This window comes from Bos grunniens, chromosome 9 (assembly GCF_055505025.1).
Source record: "Bos grunniens cultivar Pamir isolate PY7600 chromosome 9, Bosgru_T2T1.0, whole genome shotgun sequence".
Classification (NCBI taxonomy): domain Eukaryota; kingdom Metazoa; phylum Chordata; class Mammalia; order Artiodactyla; family Bovidae; genus Bos; species Bos grunniens.
This window is the reverse complement of record NC_141173.1, coordinates 79,363,869-79,379,292: the sequence shown is the minus strand read 5'-3', so window position 1 is coordinate 79,379,292 and position 15,424 is coordinate 79,363,869. Positions and strand designations below refer to the sequence as shown.

General features: G+C 35.8%; 1 long non-coding RNA gene across 1 annotated transcript in view; it reads left to right on the top strand.

Annotated features, from left to right (window-relative positions):
• Window positions 1-3,853: 3,853 nt before the first annotated feature.
• The window catches only part of LOC147366236 (uncharacterized), a 62,971-nt gene continuing 51,400 nt past the window's right edge, over window positions 3,854-15,424 (top strand). Inside the window, exon 1 of the long non-coding RNA XR_015132448.1 lies at window positions 3,854-3,900. This is a non-coding gene — a long non-coding RNA (uncharacterized LOC147366236). The remainder of the gene's footprint in view (window positions 3,901-15,424) is intronic.

Genomic DNA, 15,424 nt, shown 5'->3' with positions numbered 1-15,424 from the left:
TTATCTTTTGCAATACACTTGATAATGTGTAAGTGATCAACAAAAGCAAGTAATTTATATTTTATTTTGGTTAATTAAGATATAATGATAAATAAGTTGTAGAATAGAAATATCAGCAAGTTTACTAGTTGGCTTCTGGTATATAAAAAAATAGTCCAAAACCTAGTGGTCTGAAACAACTATTTATTTAACACATGATTCTGTGGGTTGGCCTTTTGAGCTGGACTAAGTCATCTAGTTGGTTCATCAAATCTAACCAAGCTTAGTTGATTGCCAATAAATTTATTTTGAATTTTTAATGAATGGTGGGCTTTTTGAAGCTGGGCATTTATGATGGTTTTCTCTGAGATGAATGGGATGAGTGGGGTCCCTCTCCATCTGGTCTCCATTTAATATTTCAGCAGATAAGGCCAGGCTTGTCCACAAGGCTATCAAAGGGCTCCAAGGATAACAAGAAAGCAAGCTCCATTTGCAAGTGCTTATCAGTCTCCCCTTGTATCACACTTGCTAATATTCTATTGATTAATGTAAATATCATGAAAAACCCAGAATCAAGAAGTGGAGAAATGGATTCCATATCATGGGAAGATCTGAAAGGTCCCGATATAAATATGAGAAGACAGGAAGGTAAGACTTGATGTTAATAATCTATTACAAAGCCCTTGACCAATAATCAATGGTCTCTTTACTAATGCCTGTGATCACCAGTCAAGATACCTGATCAAACTGTGCCATAATAAGAATTTTTACATCAATGCCATTATTTTCTTCAGTTATTTGGAATTGAGAGAATGAGGTGCTGTTGCTTAGGAGTGTTTTCTGAAGGTTTTACAAGGAAAGACATTATTTCTCTTCCTAAACTTTGACCTCTTACTTCCCATTGCCAGGATAATAATAGGCACAGACAATAGATGGGACAATATAATAGCTTTGAAATCATCGATTGTAGTAGTGTTAAATCATTAAGAGCCTAACCCTAGGGAACCAACATCTATATACAAAGCTCTACTAATTTAAGGATAGTTTTTTCAGTCTTCTATTCGTGGCTGAAATCACATTTTTTCTTTTTGCTTCCTATTTCTTTCATAGTCAGTGTCACATGTTGCCTCAGAGGAGAGTCAGATTCTGGAATGAAAGAAAGAGTTACATCTTGACTTGTTAGTTTAAAAATATTTCCTGTGGTTAGCACTCAAAGGATATAGAAAAATGTGATGAGCCAAAGCAGATTCTATCTTCCCCTCGGATTAGAAATAGATCTCTAAGTTCTGGAAGTTTTCAGTAGATCTTCATTTGTACTTTGAATCTGAAAAGAGAGGACATTTATGTCAGGATGCCTTCATAGATTAAGTAACAGAGTCCCTCTATATCCCCTTGTGTGGGAGTAGCAGAATACATGTTCATGTTCAGTGTGTAAGCAAAGAGAGCACCTCTTGGGTGTTTCGATATTCTTCTGATTGAAGATTGAACTCAAATAGTGCATTGGCTTAGTTAAGGAAGATAAGAGGGTGGGGAGAGGTTGTGTGGTTTTGATTGAGCTGTAATAAAATATCAACCTGCAGTTACTGAAGCACAAGATCCAGAGGGGAAGGACTGTATGTGGATGCAACTTCCAAGGATGAAAGCTAAGGAGCAGATGCCCCTTTCAGAATTGTGAAGCGAAGAGCATAATGTCCTAGTCTTAAATGAGAAGTTATACCGCTTGTACCAGAGACATTTTAAATGCCAGTTACCAAAGTAAAATTCAACACAATAAAATTCACCATTTTAACATGAACAATTCAGTGAGATCATTCACATTGAGCAACTACCATTTATATCAGGTTTCAAAACATTTCCAGCACTGCAAAAGAAAAACCTCATACCCATCAATCAGTTTCTCCCCGTTTCCCCTCTCCCCACCACTCTGCCCCTAGCAACAATCGAGCCACAGTCTATCTCTATGAATTTGTCTATTCTGGATATTTCATGTAAGTGGAATAATGAAATATGTGATCTTTTGTGTCTGGCTTTTGTCACTTAGTTGTTTCAGAGGTTCATCCATGTTGTTGCCTGTATCATTACTTCATTCCATTTTATGACAATAATATTTCATTGTATATATCTATGACAGTGTGTTTATTCATTAATCTATTTATGGACTTTTGGGATGTTTCTGCCTTTTGATTGTTGCGAATAGTGCTGCTATAAACATGTGTTTGAGTACCCATTTTCAATTCTTTTATATGTATTTCTAAAGGTAAAATTATAGCATTATGCAGTAACCGTAACTTATGAAGAACCACCAACTCCACAGTGGCTTAACAATTATGCATTTGCACTAGATCTTTTTCTCTAATAGATTAAACATCTGAAGAAAATTATTGAATGATTTAGGTGAACTGAATATAAAAATGTATGAAAAACTAATAATGAAGCTAATGATCGTTATGTCAAATACAACTCATAGAATCTAGATTTAAGTTGCACAATTTAAATACACCCATATTATATCTATCATCCATGTATGTCTACCCACACACACTAGTTTTAAAGCTATAATAATGAGAAATTTGCTTCAATACATAAAATAAAATCTATATTATCAAAAGCCCTAAAGTCATAATAATACAGATTAAATATACAGAATTGACTAAAAGAGATGTATATCAAGTAGCTGATTTTTTTTTTTTTTTTGGTCAACTCTAGGCAAACTGGTAGAAAATGTTCTTTTAATATTAAGAAAGATTCCTGAACAGCTCACATGCTTTGGAAACCCTCCATATAATTTTTCTAAGAATTTTAAGATACTGTGATTTATGATGAATCTGTATAAATGTCATTGTTTAGTCTAGCTGGTAAGTTTTCCTAATCATGTACCAACAGTTCACTATTTATTTAAAAAAATAGTTTTTAGTAAATTACTGGGTGAAAATTTTAAAAGAAGCCTTGATAAGTACATTTTTTTCTGAAATATATACAGATGGATAATGAAATTTCTTTCTTACTCATCATCTGATGTCTGCTCAGTTTTTAAGTGGAATTATAAAATGTTTTCCAAATATAAGACTGTTTACTGAGCTAATAAAGTAATTAGTCTGATTAAACTGATGGTCAGCTCAGGCAAACAAAGTCTGTCAACACAATCTGTGTGTTAACACAGAAGATATTTATAATTTAAAACAAATGTGTTCAAATAAAATATTTTATGTAGATAGATTTCTGGCCAACCATGGAGAGCTAAACAACTTTTTGAAACATGTTTGGAAACCAATTGAAAGATAAATCTGACGACAGCAAAAGACAATTAATCAAGGATAAGCATCAAATTCATATACAACAATTTCTTTTACAGAAAGTGTGCAGTTTGACCTGAATCTGAAAACACAAATGACAGAGGAAACAGAATAGGCAGAACAATGGCCCGCCCGAGGTGTCCACATTCTAATTCCCAGCTCGAAATTCACTTTGGACCTATGAATACATTACCTTATGTTACAAAAGGACTTTGCAGATGTGACCAGTTTAAGAATCTTAATTAACATAATATTTGAATGCATCCAATCTAAATACCAGGGATGCTTGACAGTTGAAAAGCAAGTGATAGGAAGAAAATCAGAGTGATCCAGTGTGAGAAAAACTTGACCTACCATTGCTGGCTTTAAAGATAGGTAAGAGGCCACAAGCCAAGGAATGTGAATGCCCTCTGGAAGCTGGCAAAATCAAAGAAAAATAAACTCCCTTAGAAACTTCAGAAAGAAGTGGAGCAATGCTGATACTTTGATTTTAGCTTAGTGAAACCCATGTTAAACTTATGACCTACAGAATTGTAAGAATATATTTAATTTGTTTAAGCCTCTAAAGTTGTAATAATTTGTTACAGAAGCAGAAGATTAATACACCAGAAATGAGTGACGGTGACATGTGAGTATAAATTCTAAGTTACGCCTCCTTTGAGGCATTGTATTCATTACTCAATTGCATTAGTTTCATTATGACACCAGCACAAAAATAATGATATTCACGCATCCAAGATTAAATGCTTCTTAAAAATTAGCAACATAGACAAACCAGAGAAATGTCTGTGGTAAAAAAATGATGATAGTATAACAATATGTACAAAATGGTGTCTGCAATTACTCTGTGCTGAAGTTGAAAACATCAATGAAATGGATGATTTTACATACTACACAGAGAAGTCTATGAATCAATAACTAAGAATAACACTGAAGAACTCATAAAAATGTTTATTGTCACTGATGAATTATTTAGTTTCTTACAGAACAAACACATTGATATTTTATAAATTATTCCACTTCATACAAGATAAAAAGCTCCATAAATCAGAATTTGAAAAAAAAAAAAAAAGATGTGTGTTGCAGAATAATTAGCACAGAAATAGAAGCATGATTTAACCCAGTATTAATAATTTTCAAAAAGAGGTGTAAAGACATTCAACATTAGGGAACTACTAAGATCCTTTACTGTGTGAGTAAATTAAATAAAAACATTTTATCCTGAAGCAGTTTGACCAGTTTTATTTGACAAAGTCAACACAAATTTCTATTCCAAAATACTAAGGAAAACAAACAAAGGTCATTTCCTTTAAAAATAAATTTACTTACAGCAAAGGAAATTATAGTAAGTGATGAAATGTCAGTAGAGTACCTATGAAAATTAGAACGCTTAACAGAATATCTGTTAAAAGCATTATTTTAAGATGATTTTTGAAATTTATGCTTTATGCATTTATAGTGAAACAGAAATAAGACGTCTGAAATCTTATCTTTTAATCTTTCTCCAAAGATTAAATGGTCATTATTTTGTGCAATGTATGTACACACAAAAATCCTCAGGAAATATATTGAAAAACTTTTCATAGAAAAATTCAGTATGTGTCTTACAATAGGGTTTAGTTCAGTCAGTTCAGTCTCTCAGTCATGTCTAACTCTTTGTGACCCCATGGACTGCAGTATACCAGGCTTCCCTGTCCATCACCAACTCCTGGAGCTTGCTCTTTCTCATGTCCATTGAGCTGGTGATGCCAACCAAACATTTCATCCTCTGTCATCCCCTTCTCCTTCTACCTTCAATCTTTTCCAGCATCAGGGTCTTTTCCAAGAAGTTAGTTCTTCACATCAGGTGTTCAAAGTATTGGAGCTTCAGCTTCAGCATCAGTCCTTCCAATGAACATTCAGGACTGATTTCCTTTAGGATGGACTGGTTTGATCTCCTTGCTGTCTAAGGGACTCTCAAGATTTTTCTCCAGCACCACATTTCGAAAGTATCAATTCTTCAGCTTTCAGCTTTCTTTATAGTCAAACCCTCACATCCATACATGACTACTGGAAAAACCTTAGCTTTGACTATACCAACCTTTGTTGGCAAGGTAATGCCTCTGCTTTGTAATATGCTGTCTAAGTTTGTCATAGATTTTCTTCCAAGGAGCAAGAGTCTTTTAATTTCATGGCTGCAGTCACCATCTGCAGTGATTTTGTGGCCCAAGGAAATAAAAAACTTTTCATAAAAAAATTTCAGTATACTATCTTACAATAGGGTACCTACACAAAAATCAGTAGGTTTACTGAGGTAGAAAATAAGCTGTTAATATTCCTACACTTATAAGAAAAACTACAATAAAAATGTTTGTTATTTATTAGAAAGCAAATATAAATGACTTATACGCACACAATTGTAAAAATCAAGGAGAAAGCTGTCATGATTTTTTTTCTAAAATGTTAAAATATAAGATTCAATTAATCTATTGAATTCATAGATAAATTATATGGAGACTTTCTTGCTACTCATTAATATGGTTTTTAATATTTAATCATTATTACTGACAAGAGCAATAGGGAGATATCAAAAATAATGAGAATATTTTCAAAGAATATTATAAAAGAAACCTCATTTGCATTCTCAATATATTAAAAGATATAAGGCACTCACCTACATGACTCCTTGTTTTTGGTTAGAACTCAATTATTAAGCCTTCTAATTTAAACTGGATGTTTGGCAAGCTACATGTTTTAGACTAAATGTTGGAATCCCCCCAAATTCATACTTTGAAATTTTAACCCTCAGCCTCCACATTTGTGAGAAAGACGCTTCTGCTATTTAAGTCACTTAGTTTTCAGTATTTTAATGTAGTAGCTTTGGCAGACTAAGACACTACAGTTTGTAAATCTCCTCAGAACCTTATTTAGAAGATATTCCTAGCTTCTTCCCAGATCAGAGTCATCTATATAAGTTAGCTCTTTTAGTTATTATTTTTTTACTATTTTATTAAAATATTCATAAATAATAGAATATGGCAAGAATACACCCTCCACATCACTCCCTGTTGATATCAGGACTCTTCCTATCTCTAACCCATGTTGTATCATATTTTATTTTGGATGCTAGATTCACTATTAAGAGGTCCTCTTAGATCATTTTGATAGATCATAGGAATTTTAGTTGTACAAAGCTTTTCGTATGAAAAGAGTGAGAAAAATTGTCTGCCACTTCAGAAAAGCACAATTCACCTAATACAAGTAGCCCAGTTTTCTAACTGAAAGAGACCCAAAACTTCAGCGTTAGTAAAAACTTGTAAAAGTAAGTAATTTCTCCTTTTATGCTCTGATTGTCAGGCAACATTTTAGAATGAGAGCCAGACCCCAATACTACTAGAACTTTATTTACATTTTAGCCAAATCTCTCTGATGGGAAGGTGCAAAAAATTCACAAGTTTAAACTAATAAAATGTTACTGTTTTCCATAATATTCCATCATAACTGAAATGTATTTAATATTTGAAAAAATATTACAGCAAATAAAGAAAATGTTAACAAAATTCTGTTTTGCAAAGGTTCTCATATTTAAAACATTCTTTAAACCAGGGCGACAAGCTAGGGCCCTCAGGGCAAATGTACTCCATTCCTGTCTTTGTAAATTAAGTTTTATTGGGATACAACCTCACAAATTTTGTTATGTACTGTTGTCTATGGCAACTTTCATGCTTCAGCAGAATTGCCTAACTGCTCCAGAGACCTCGAGGCTGGCAAAGCCACAAATATTTATTATCAGGCCCTTTGCAGTATAAAGGATTCTGACTCCTGATGTAAATAATATTTGATACTGAATTCAGTGATTTTAGAAAAGGCAATGTAATTACTTTCACGTATTTATTTGAAATGAAATACAGTGGAGCAGATGAATACTCCATATGCTTGTCAAATGATATTTGGTAAAAATCTTACGTTTCTACTGTTTTTGGTTGTCATTAAACATGCAGCATTGAGAAGCTGGCTCACCAGTTTGTTGCCATTGTTTTCAAAGTGTTAGTCACTCTGTTGTGTCTGACACTTTGCGACCCCATAGACGGTAGCCCTCCAAGCTCCTTTGTCCATGGAATTCCTTCAGGCAGGAATATTAAAGTGAGTTGCCATTCCCTTCCCCAAGGGCTTTTCCCAACCCAGGGATAGAAACCAGGTCTCCTGCATTGCAGGTGGGTTCTTTACCACTGAGCCACCAGGAAAGTCCTTGGGTTAATATATTTCAGACATGTATTGTGTTAGGTGACAAATCACCTAATTTTCACATTTCTTTTCTAAATTACTTGGAAATAAAAATTTTTGATGTTTAAGTATGAGTAAAAAATATTGATGCTTAAGACTCCTGAATCTTTGTAATTTCTTAACATTCTAAGTGTGATGAATAAGGACAAATACTGATTTTAAAAGAGTTTGGGCATTAATGAAGCCAAGTTTCAATAATACCTATACAGAGCGTTTGAATAGTCCTAGAAGATTTTATAGTTTAACAGCCCAAAATAGGAACATGGGCATTTTTTAGTGTTTATCCTTTTAAGCTATTGCTTAGAATATTTTCACTAAAATAAGTGTTTTATTTCTTAGTTCATTTGCTTCTACTAAAGTCATATAGGTGTGATTATAATACTTCAACTGCTTACTATGGAAGTTATAATGATATTAAAAACTGATCATGACTTCCGAATGAGACAAGCTGCAGGATATAGCTAAATATATAAACCCATGAAAAGAATGTGTTTTCATGCAAAGTCTTGAGTATCATTAAAGAACAAAGGAAAAAGGAAACAAGGAAATGGGAAGATACAAATAAAAATAATGAGCAATTATATTCTGCTCACCAGAATTCCCCCTGCAGTTTCAATCAATGTCTCTGCTTCTGCTTTCTATTCTAAATAATTGTGCTAGTTCTGGTAAATATATCCAGCATGATCCAAAACAGCTGTAACTGCTTTCCTGTGATTAATTAATTAATTCTTAATCTTTTTTTTTTTTTTTTGCTCACTATTTCATGGAATTTTTGAAACACTCTATATTAGTTTTTATTTATGGTCCAAACTTGCAAGGAATGAATGATTTCAAAAGATAATTCTGACTCTACACACTAGAGTCATAAGTGAGCAAGCAGTCCTTTTTCAAAGAAACACTCCAGAAAGGGACCAGCTATGTGTGAGGGATTTCCACCCAAGGAGCTCTGCAGTTATGTAATCTTAGGCAGATTTCTAGTCCCCAGTACTATTCTCTACCAAGAGGGCATACAAATACTACCTTCCCCATGGAATTCTTGTGAGATTAAATGAGAGGATATATGTATAAAGTGGTAAGGACCATGTCCGGTATGTGGGGATTGCTCAACAATGTTAGTTATTTCAGTACTAACCTTGGAAGTTCTATGCATGATCAAACAATGAGCAAGCACTAACAAACTTGAGTAACTCCTTTTCTAGGTTACTTAGAAACCTATCTACTTACAAGCTGCCCTTTAAATGTCCCAAAGAGTACTATGTTCTGTGAATCCCCACTTTTCTCTGCAGTATTAATGCTGAATTGCTAAGCTTGTTTTAGAAAAGGCAGAGGAACCAGAGATCAAATTGCCAACATCCACTGGATCATAGAAAAAGCAAGAGAGTTCCAGAAAAACATCTATTTCTGCTTTATTGACTATGCCAAAGCCTTTGACTGTGTGGATCACAATAAACTGTGGAGAATTATGAAAGAGATGGGAATACCAGACCACCTGATCTGCCTCTTGAGAAATCTGTATGCAGGTCAGGAAGCAACAGTTAGAACTGGACATGGAACAACAGACTGGTTCCAAATAGGACAAGGAGTTCATCAAGGCTGTATACTGTCACCCTGCTTATTTAACTTATATGCAGAGTACATCATGAGAAACACTGGGCTGGAAGAAACACAAACTGAAATCAAGATTGCCGGGAGAAATATCAATAACCTCAGATACGCAGATGACACCACCCTTATGGCAGAAAGTGAAGAGGAACTCAGAAGCCTCTTGATGAAAGTGAAAGTGAGAGTGAAAAAGTTGGCTTAAAGCTCAACATTCAGAAAACGAAGATCATGGCATCCAGTCCCATCACTTCATGGGAAATAGATGGGGAAACAGTGGAAACAGTGTCAGACTTTATTTTTCTGGGCTCCAGAATCACTACAGATGGTGACTGCAGCCATGAAATTAAAAGACGCTTACTCCTCGGAAGGAAAGTTATGACCAACCTAGATAGCATATTCAAAAGCAGAGACATTATTTTGCCAACAAAGGTTCATCTAGTCAAGGCTGTGGTTTTTCCTGTGGTCATGTATGGATGTGAGAATTGGACTGTGAAGAAGGCTGAGTGCTGAAGAATTGATGCTTTTGAACTGTGGTGTTGGAGAAGCCTCTTGAGAGTCCCTTGGACTGCAAGGCGATCCAACCAGTCCATTCTGAAGGAGATCAGCCCTGGGATTTCTTTGGAAGGAATGATGCTAAAGCTGAAACTTCAGTACTTTGGCCACCTCATGCGAAGAGTTGACTCATTGGCAAGGACTCTGATGCTGGGAGGGATTGGGGGCAAGAGGAGAAGGGGACGACAGAGGATGAGATGGCTGGATGGCATCACTGACTCAATGGACATGAGTCTGAGTGAACTCCAGGAGTTGGTGATGGACAGGGAGGCCTGGCGTGCTGCGATTCATGGGGTCGCAAACAGTCAAACACAACTGAGCGACTGATCTGATCTGATCTGATCTGATTGCCAGAAACTAAATTCATATTGGAAGATAACAGCTAGGTTTAAATACCAGGATCCTCACAGTAGACTCTCTTTAGTGGCAGTGGTGAGGTGACACCTGCAAATAAAGCAGACTCAGTGAGTGGCCTGAAGAGGTGCTGAGAAGAGAAACAGCCATCAGTTGATGTTATGAAGGCAATTATAAATGGGTGAGCCTCTGAGGAAAGACCTTGTGTTACATAGGTCTCCACTAAAAGCAGCTTTTGCAAAATGATTGATAATAACTTAACTCACCCTATTTGTACACCCAAACTGATTAATCTCAGAAAATATGAAATATACTGATAAAATATTCTTAACTAAAAGTAATCTGCATTAAACTTGTATCACCTATGAATGAGCTTCCCCAGTGGTTCATGGGTAAAGAACACATCTGCAATGCAGGAACCACAGGAGATGTGAGTTCGATCCTCGGGTTGGAAAGATCCCCTGGAGAAGGGGGTGGCAACCCTCTGCAGTATTCCTGCCTGGAAAATCCCATGGACAAAGGAGGTTGGTGGGATACAGTTCACAGGGTGGCAAAGAGTTGGCCACGACTGAAGCGATCTAGCACACACAGACCTATGAAAGGACTACAAGTATGACTCTTTAATTAGCATACCTGCCTTAAAGGTTAGGACCCTCAGATTCATTTTCCCTACAGCAACTAGCTATTATTTAAAAATAAAATTTAGCTAGGCTATGTAAAAACTCAGAATCTTTATTATTTTCACCTATTTGGTAAAGCTCTGGCTTTTTAGTATCCCTGCAATGTTCTGTTCATCCTGGCCTTGCCTTCCTCCCAGCCTCATTTCTCACACCTCCCACTGTACCCTTATGTTCTATGCTATGCTATGCTATGCTAAGTCACTTCAGTCGTGTCCGACTCTGTGTGACCCCATAGACGGCAGCCCACCCGGCTCCCCCGTCCCTGGGATTCTCCAGGCAAGAATACTGGAGTGGGTTGCCATTTCCTTCTCCAATGCATGAAAGAGAAAAGTGAAAGTGAAGTTTCTCAGTCGTGTCTGACTCTTAGCGACCCCATGGACTGCAGCCTACCAGGCTCCTCTGTCCATGGATTTTCCAGGCAAGAGTACTGGAGTGGGGTGCCATGCTCTAATCTAATCTAAATTTCATTCAATCGTGTCCGACTTTTTGCGACCCATGGACTATACAGTTGATGGAATTCTCCAGGCCAGCATACTGGAGTGGGTAGCCTATCCCTTCTCCAGGTGATCTTCCTGACCCATGAATTGAACCAGGGTCTCCTGCATTGCAGGCATATTCTTTACCAACTGAGCTATGAGGGAAGTCCTATATGCTGAAAGGCTATTAGTCTCAGAATCCAATAGCAAGAAACATTGAGCTGAATTTAACTGTATGCCCTGCATTGTTTCAGATTTATTATTGTTTCAAAGCAGTTTGTCTTCTTATTAGATCACAGTCAGTAAGCATTTACTCAATAAATGCATTTCCATTATCTTATTATTCTCAGAGTCAGAAGATAGTTCCTAATGATTTGTCTAAATTTTTCTTTTAAAAATTCAAATGTTTTTTCTGCAACCTGCCTCTTATGGGAATATAGATTAAATTGTGTCATTATATACACACTTTCATATACTGAGAGTTGTTGCAGAGTGATAATTTTTTTTCTTTTTTAAACAATTATGTGTGTTGTGCTCAGTTGCTCAATCATGTCCAACTCTTTGCAACTCTATGGATTGTAGCCCACCAGGTTTCTCTGTCCATTTTAACATAGCAATTTGCATATTAATAACTTTGAATAGTAAAGGTAGATGGATATTCCCTTTAGACTATTTTTCTGGCATAATGTAAAGATTTAAAGACTGAAATTCATATCTGTTACAATGGATAGTAATCATCGCTTTGTAAGAAAATATGAAAATTACAAAATAAGTTGAAAAGAAATTCACAGACATCCCCATGTGTCAGAAGATGACTACTCTATGCAAATGTGGAAAGCTTGATAAGTATTACAATTTATTCTTTTAAGAGTGTGGGCATCCTTGAGTTATTATTTCTCTAGAGAGCAGTAGTAAAGTGGGCAGCTGGTACTCACATAGGGTGTACATAACAGCTTTCCCACAACTAGGATACAAGTTCCTATGTAATTGGATTTTTGAATGAGGTGACAATTACTTCCAAGTTTTCTATCAGTTACTCTCTAAGGTGTTATTCAAAATACTCTATATAACAACAGTACAATAAGTGCCAACCAATCAGAGTGCATACCTCGCCATTCAGAACAGACACCAGTCATAAACAGCTAGCACAGCAATGTGGATTGAATCAGCCCTGGCTATGCTGGAATTCTCATTAAAAGACAAAATCATTTGCCTTTAGAGTACTGGCCAAGGCTTCAAAATATCCCTCTCTAAACATAAAGAAAAGAAAATTCACACTAGACTTTCTTTTCTTATTTTCTTTTTCTTCAAGCATGATAATCTGTTAAGAGCCAATCTGATTGGTGGATATTAGAAGACAGAAATTGAAGTGAGACTGGAAAAGTTGTTAGGAACGCTACTTTTTGACCATGTAAAGTTTTTATAGTGCATGTAAAATTTTTCTACAGAGTATGGTCCTTTGGCTAATAAACTTCAGTTAAGGAAAAATAATGCCTTTTGGGAGAAACTTCACCTTGACACTACTATAATATCCCTCATGAACCTCCACCAATTACTATAAGTTGAAATAATGCATATGAAGATTTTCATACAATTGTTTCAAGAACATAGTAAGTATTCTAAAAATTACACTACTACTATTTTTGTTATTGACACCAAAGGGCAAACTCAGGATGAAATTGTGCAGCAAGGGAATGTGTTTCATGATACTCATTATTCTCTCATTCCTAGGCTGTGTACTTCACTCTCTCTACACCCATCGTCTTTTACATATGAGTAAAAGTTCACATTACAGATCCAACCTTTCTTCTCATCTTCACACACTGATCGTATGTATGTATCCTGTTTTCCAAGCTCTGCTCACGATTAAAAATACAATCATTTGACATTTTTCTCTCTCTCTCTCACTCTCTCTCTCTCTCTTTTTTTTTTTAATATGTTTTTATTTGACTGTACCAGGTCTTAGTTGTAGCACATAGGATCTTTAGTGACAACATGTGTGATCTTGTGCCCTGACAAGGGATTTAACTTGGCCCCCTGCATTGAGAGTGCTGAGTCCTTAACACTAGACTACCAGGGAAGTCCCCTGAAATTCTTTCAATGGACAATAATGATTGACAGTATCCCTGATCTTTTTGGCCTCAACATGCTTACATTTCCACAAGGATATTAAAAATGTATTGTAAATGTTATATCAAAGAACCTTTGGTAATTTCCTAGAGGATGACTATAAAAAAATAGAAATATTCAGACATGCACCCATCCCCATGGTACAGAAGGGCGACTTATGCCCTCTTTCAGTGAAGAGGAAGCAGACTTCTAATTTATTATATCTTCTCATGCATATGATATTTATTTGGTTGTAACTCCTTTTAATGGTGACATGAAACCTCAGGTCAGGAACAAGCTAGCTTAGTTTGAATCTTTCCATTGTGTTTACATAGGAGGTTTCTAAGAATAACTGAAGATTATAATCTATGGAAATAGTCTTACGCAATTTAGTTGAACATTTCTAGTTTTATTCATAAAGTTATTTTTTATTTTTTTCTGCTTCAGAATAAGAACTGTAGGGTTGGACCCATTAAATTTATTTTATCACTTTTAATGCAAAGATTATTACTGTAATTTACATATCTCAGTAAGAGCCAAAAGCTTCCTGCTGTGGCTTTTTCTACCAATGTGCTACAAATTAACAACCAAACTACATTAAAGCAAATGAAAAAAAATGCAATTCTTTTCAGTATAAAGAAAATTATCTGCCCACGAGACTGTATAATTCCTTCAATAAGATTTCAAAAAACAAGAAAACAAAATTTTTATGTAAACTACTTTAATGTTTTAGTCCCATCTGAGTCAGTAACATAAATCTTGAGAAAATGTAGTAAAATCATACTGATCACCAAAAATGAAAGCATTAACTTTGAGTCTGTGAACTATGCTTAAAGTCGTAAGAGAAAAATGCGCATCAGTGATATTTTAGAGAATCATTGAGGCATTAATTGTGTAGAAATTATTGAAGTACAGCTTTTCCTATTTTTCACTGGTACCAAAGCATAAACTTTTGGTAAACAAGTAATCCAATACTTCAACAATGAGTTCTCACAAAGAAACACCCCATCCAGAAATTAGAATTAATATGTCATTACTCAAAATATGCCAGGGGAGTAATAGACATTTCTATGCCTTATATCTTAATGAAAATCCCTAGACCACCTAAGTATCCTGTCTAACACTGTCACTCACAGGTTTTACCAGGATAATAGAAAAATAATTTCAAGAGTCTGTCAACAGGGATCAGTCTTCCAATGACCTGCACTTACTGCTCCCTTAATTCATATGTTGAAGCTCTAACCCTCAATCTGATGGTATTTAGAGTATGGCCTTTGGAAGGGAGGTAATTAAGTTTAGATGAAGTCATGAAGTTGGGCCCCATGATGGGATTAGTGATCTTGTTAGAAGAAAGATACTAGAGCTCTCTCTCTGTTTTCCATATGATGATTCAAGGGAAATGTGGCCAACTATAAACCAAGGGAGTTCTTGCCAGGAACACACTCTGCTAGCACATTCATTTTGGACTTTACAGCCTCCCTGATTATGATAGATAAATGTCTGTTGATTAAGCCACCCAGTCTATGCTGTTGGTATGCCTTAACCTTAGCTAAGGCATTTACTAAGGATTTATGAGATGCTAGGGGCTTCCCTGGTGACTCAGATGGTAAAGAATCTGCCTGCAATGCAGGAGACCCAGGTTTGATCCCTGAGTAGGGAAGATCCCTTGGAGAAGGGAACAACGATGCACTCCAGCACTCCAGTATTCTCGCCTGAAGAATTCCATGGACAGAGGAGCCTGATAGGTTACAGTCCATAGGCTAACAAAGAGTTGGACATGATTAAGAGACTAACACTTTCACTTTTCACTATGATATGTTGAACATGGACGTGAAGTCACTCAGTCGTACCTTGCTCTTCTCGACGCCATGGACTGTAGCCTGCCAGGCTCCTCTGTCCATGGGGATTCTCCAGGCAAGAATACTGGAGTGGGTTGCCATTTTACAAATTAATGACTTAACTTTTCTATTATCTCTTTTAATGTTTAAAACAACCTAGTATGGTGATTGCCATTATCATTGCCATTTTACAAATAAAGAAACTGAAATGGAGAATAAATAATTTACCCAAGGTTACACAGATAGTCCTGGGCAACGGCACCCCACTCCAGTACTCT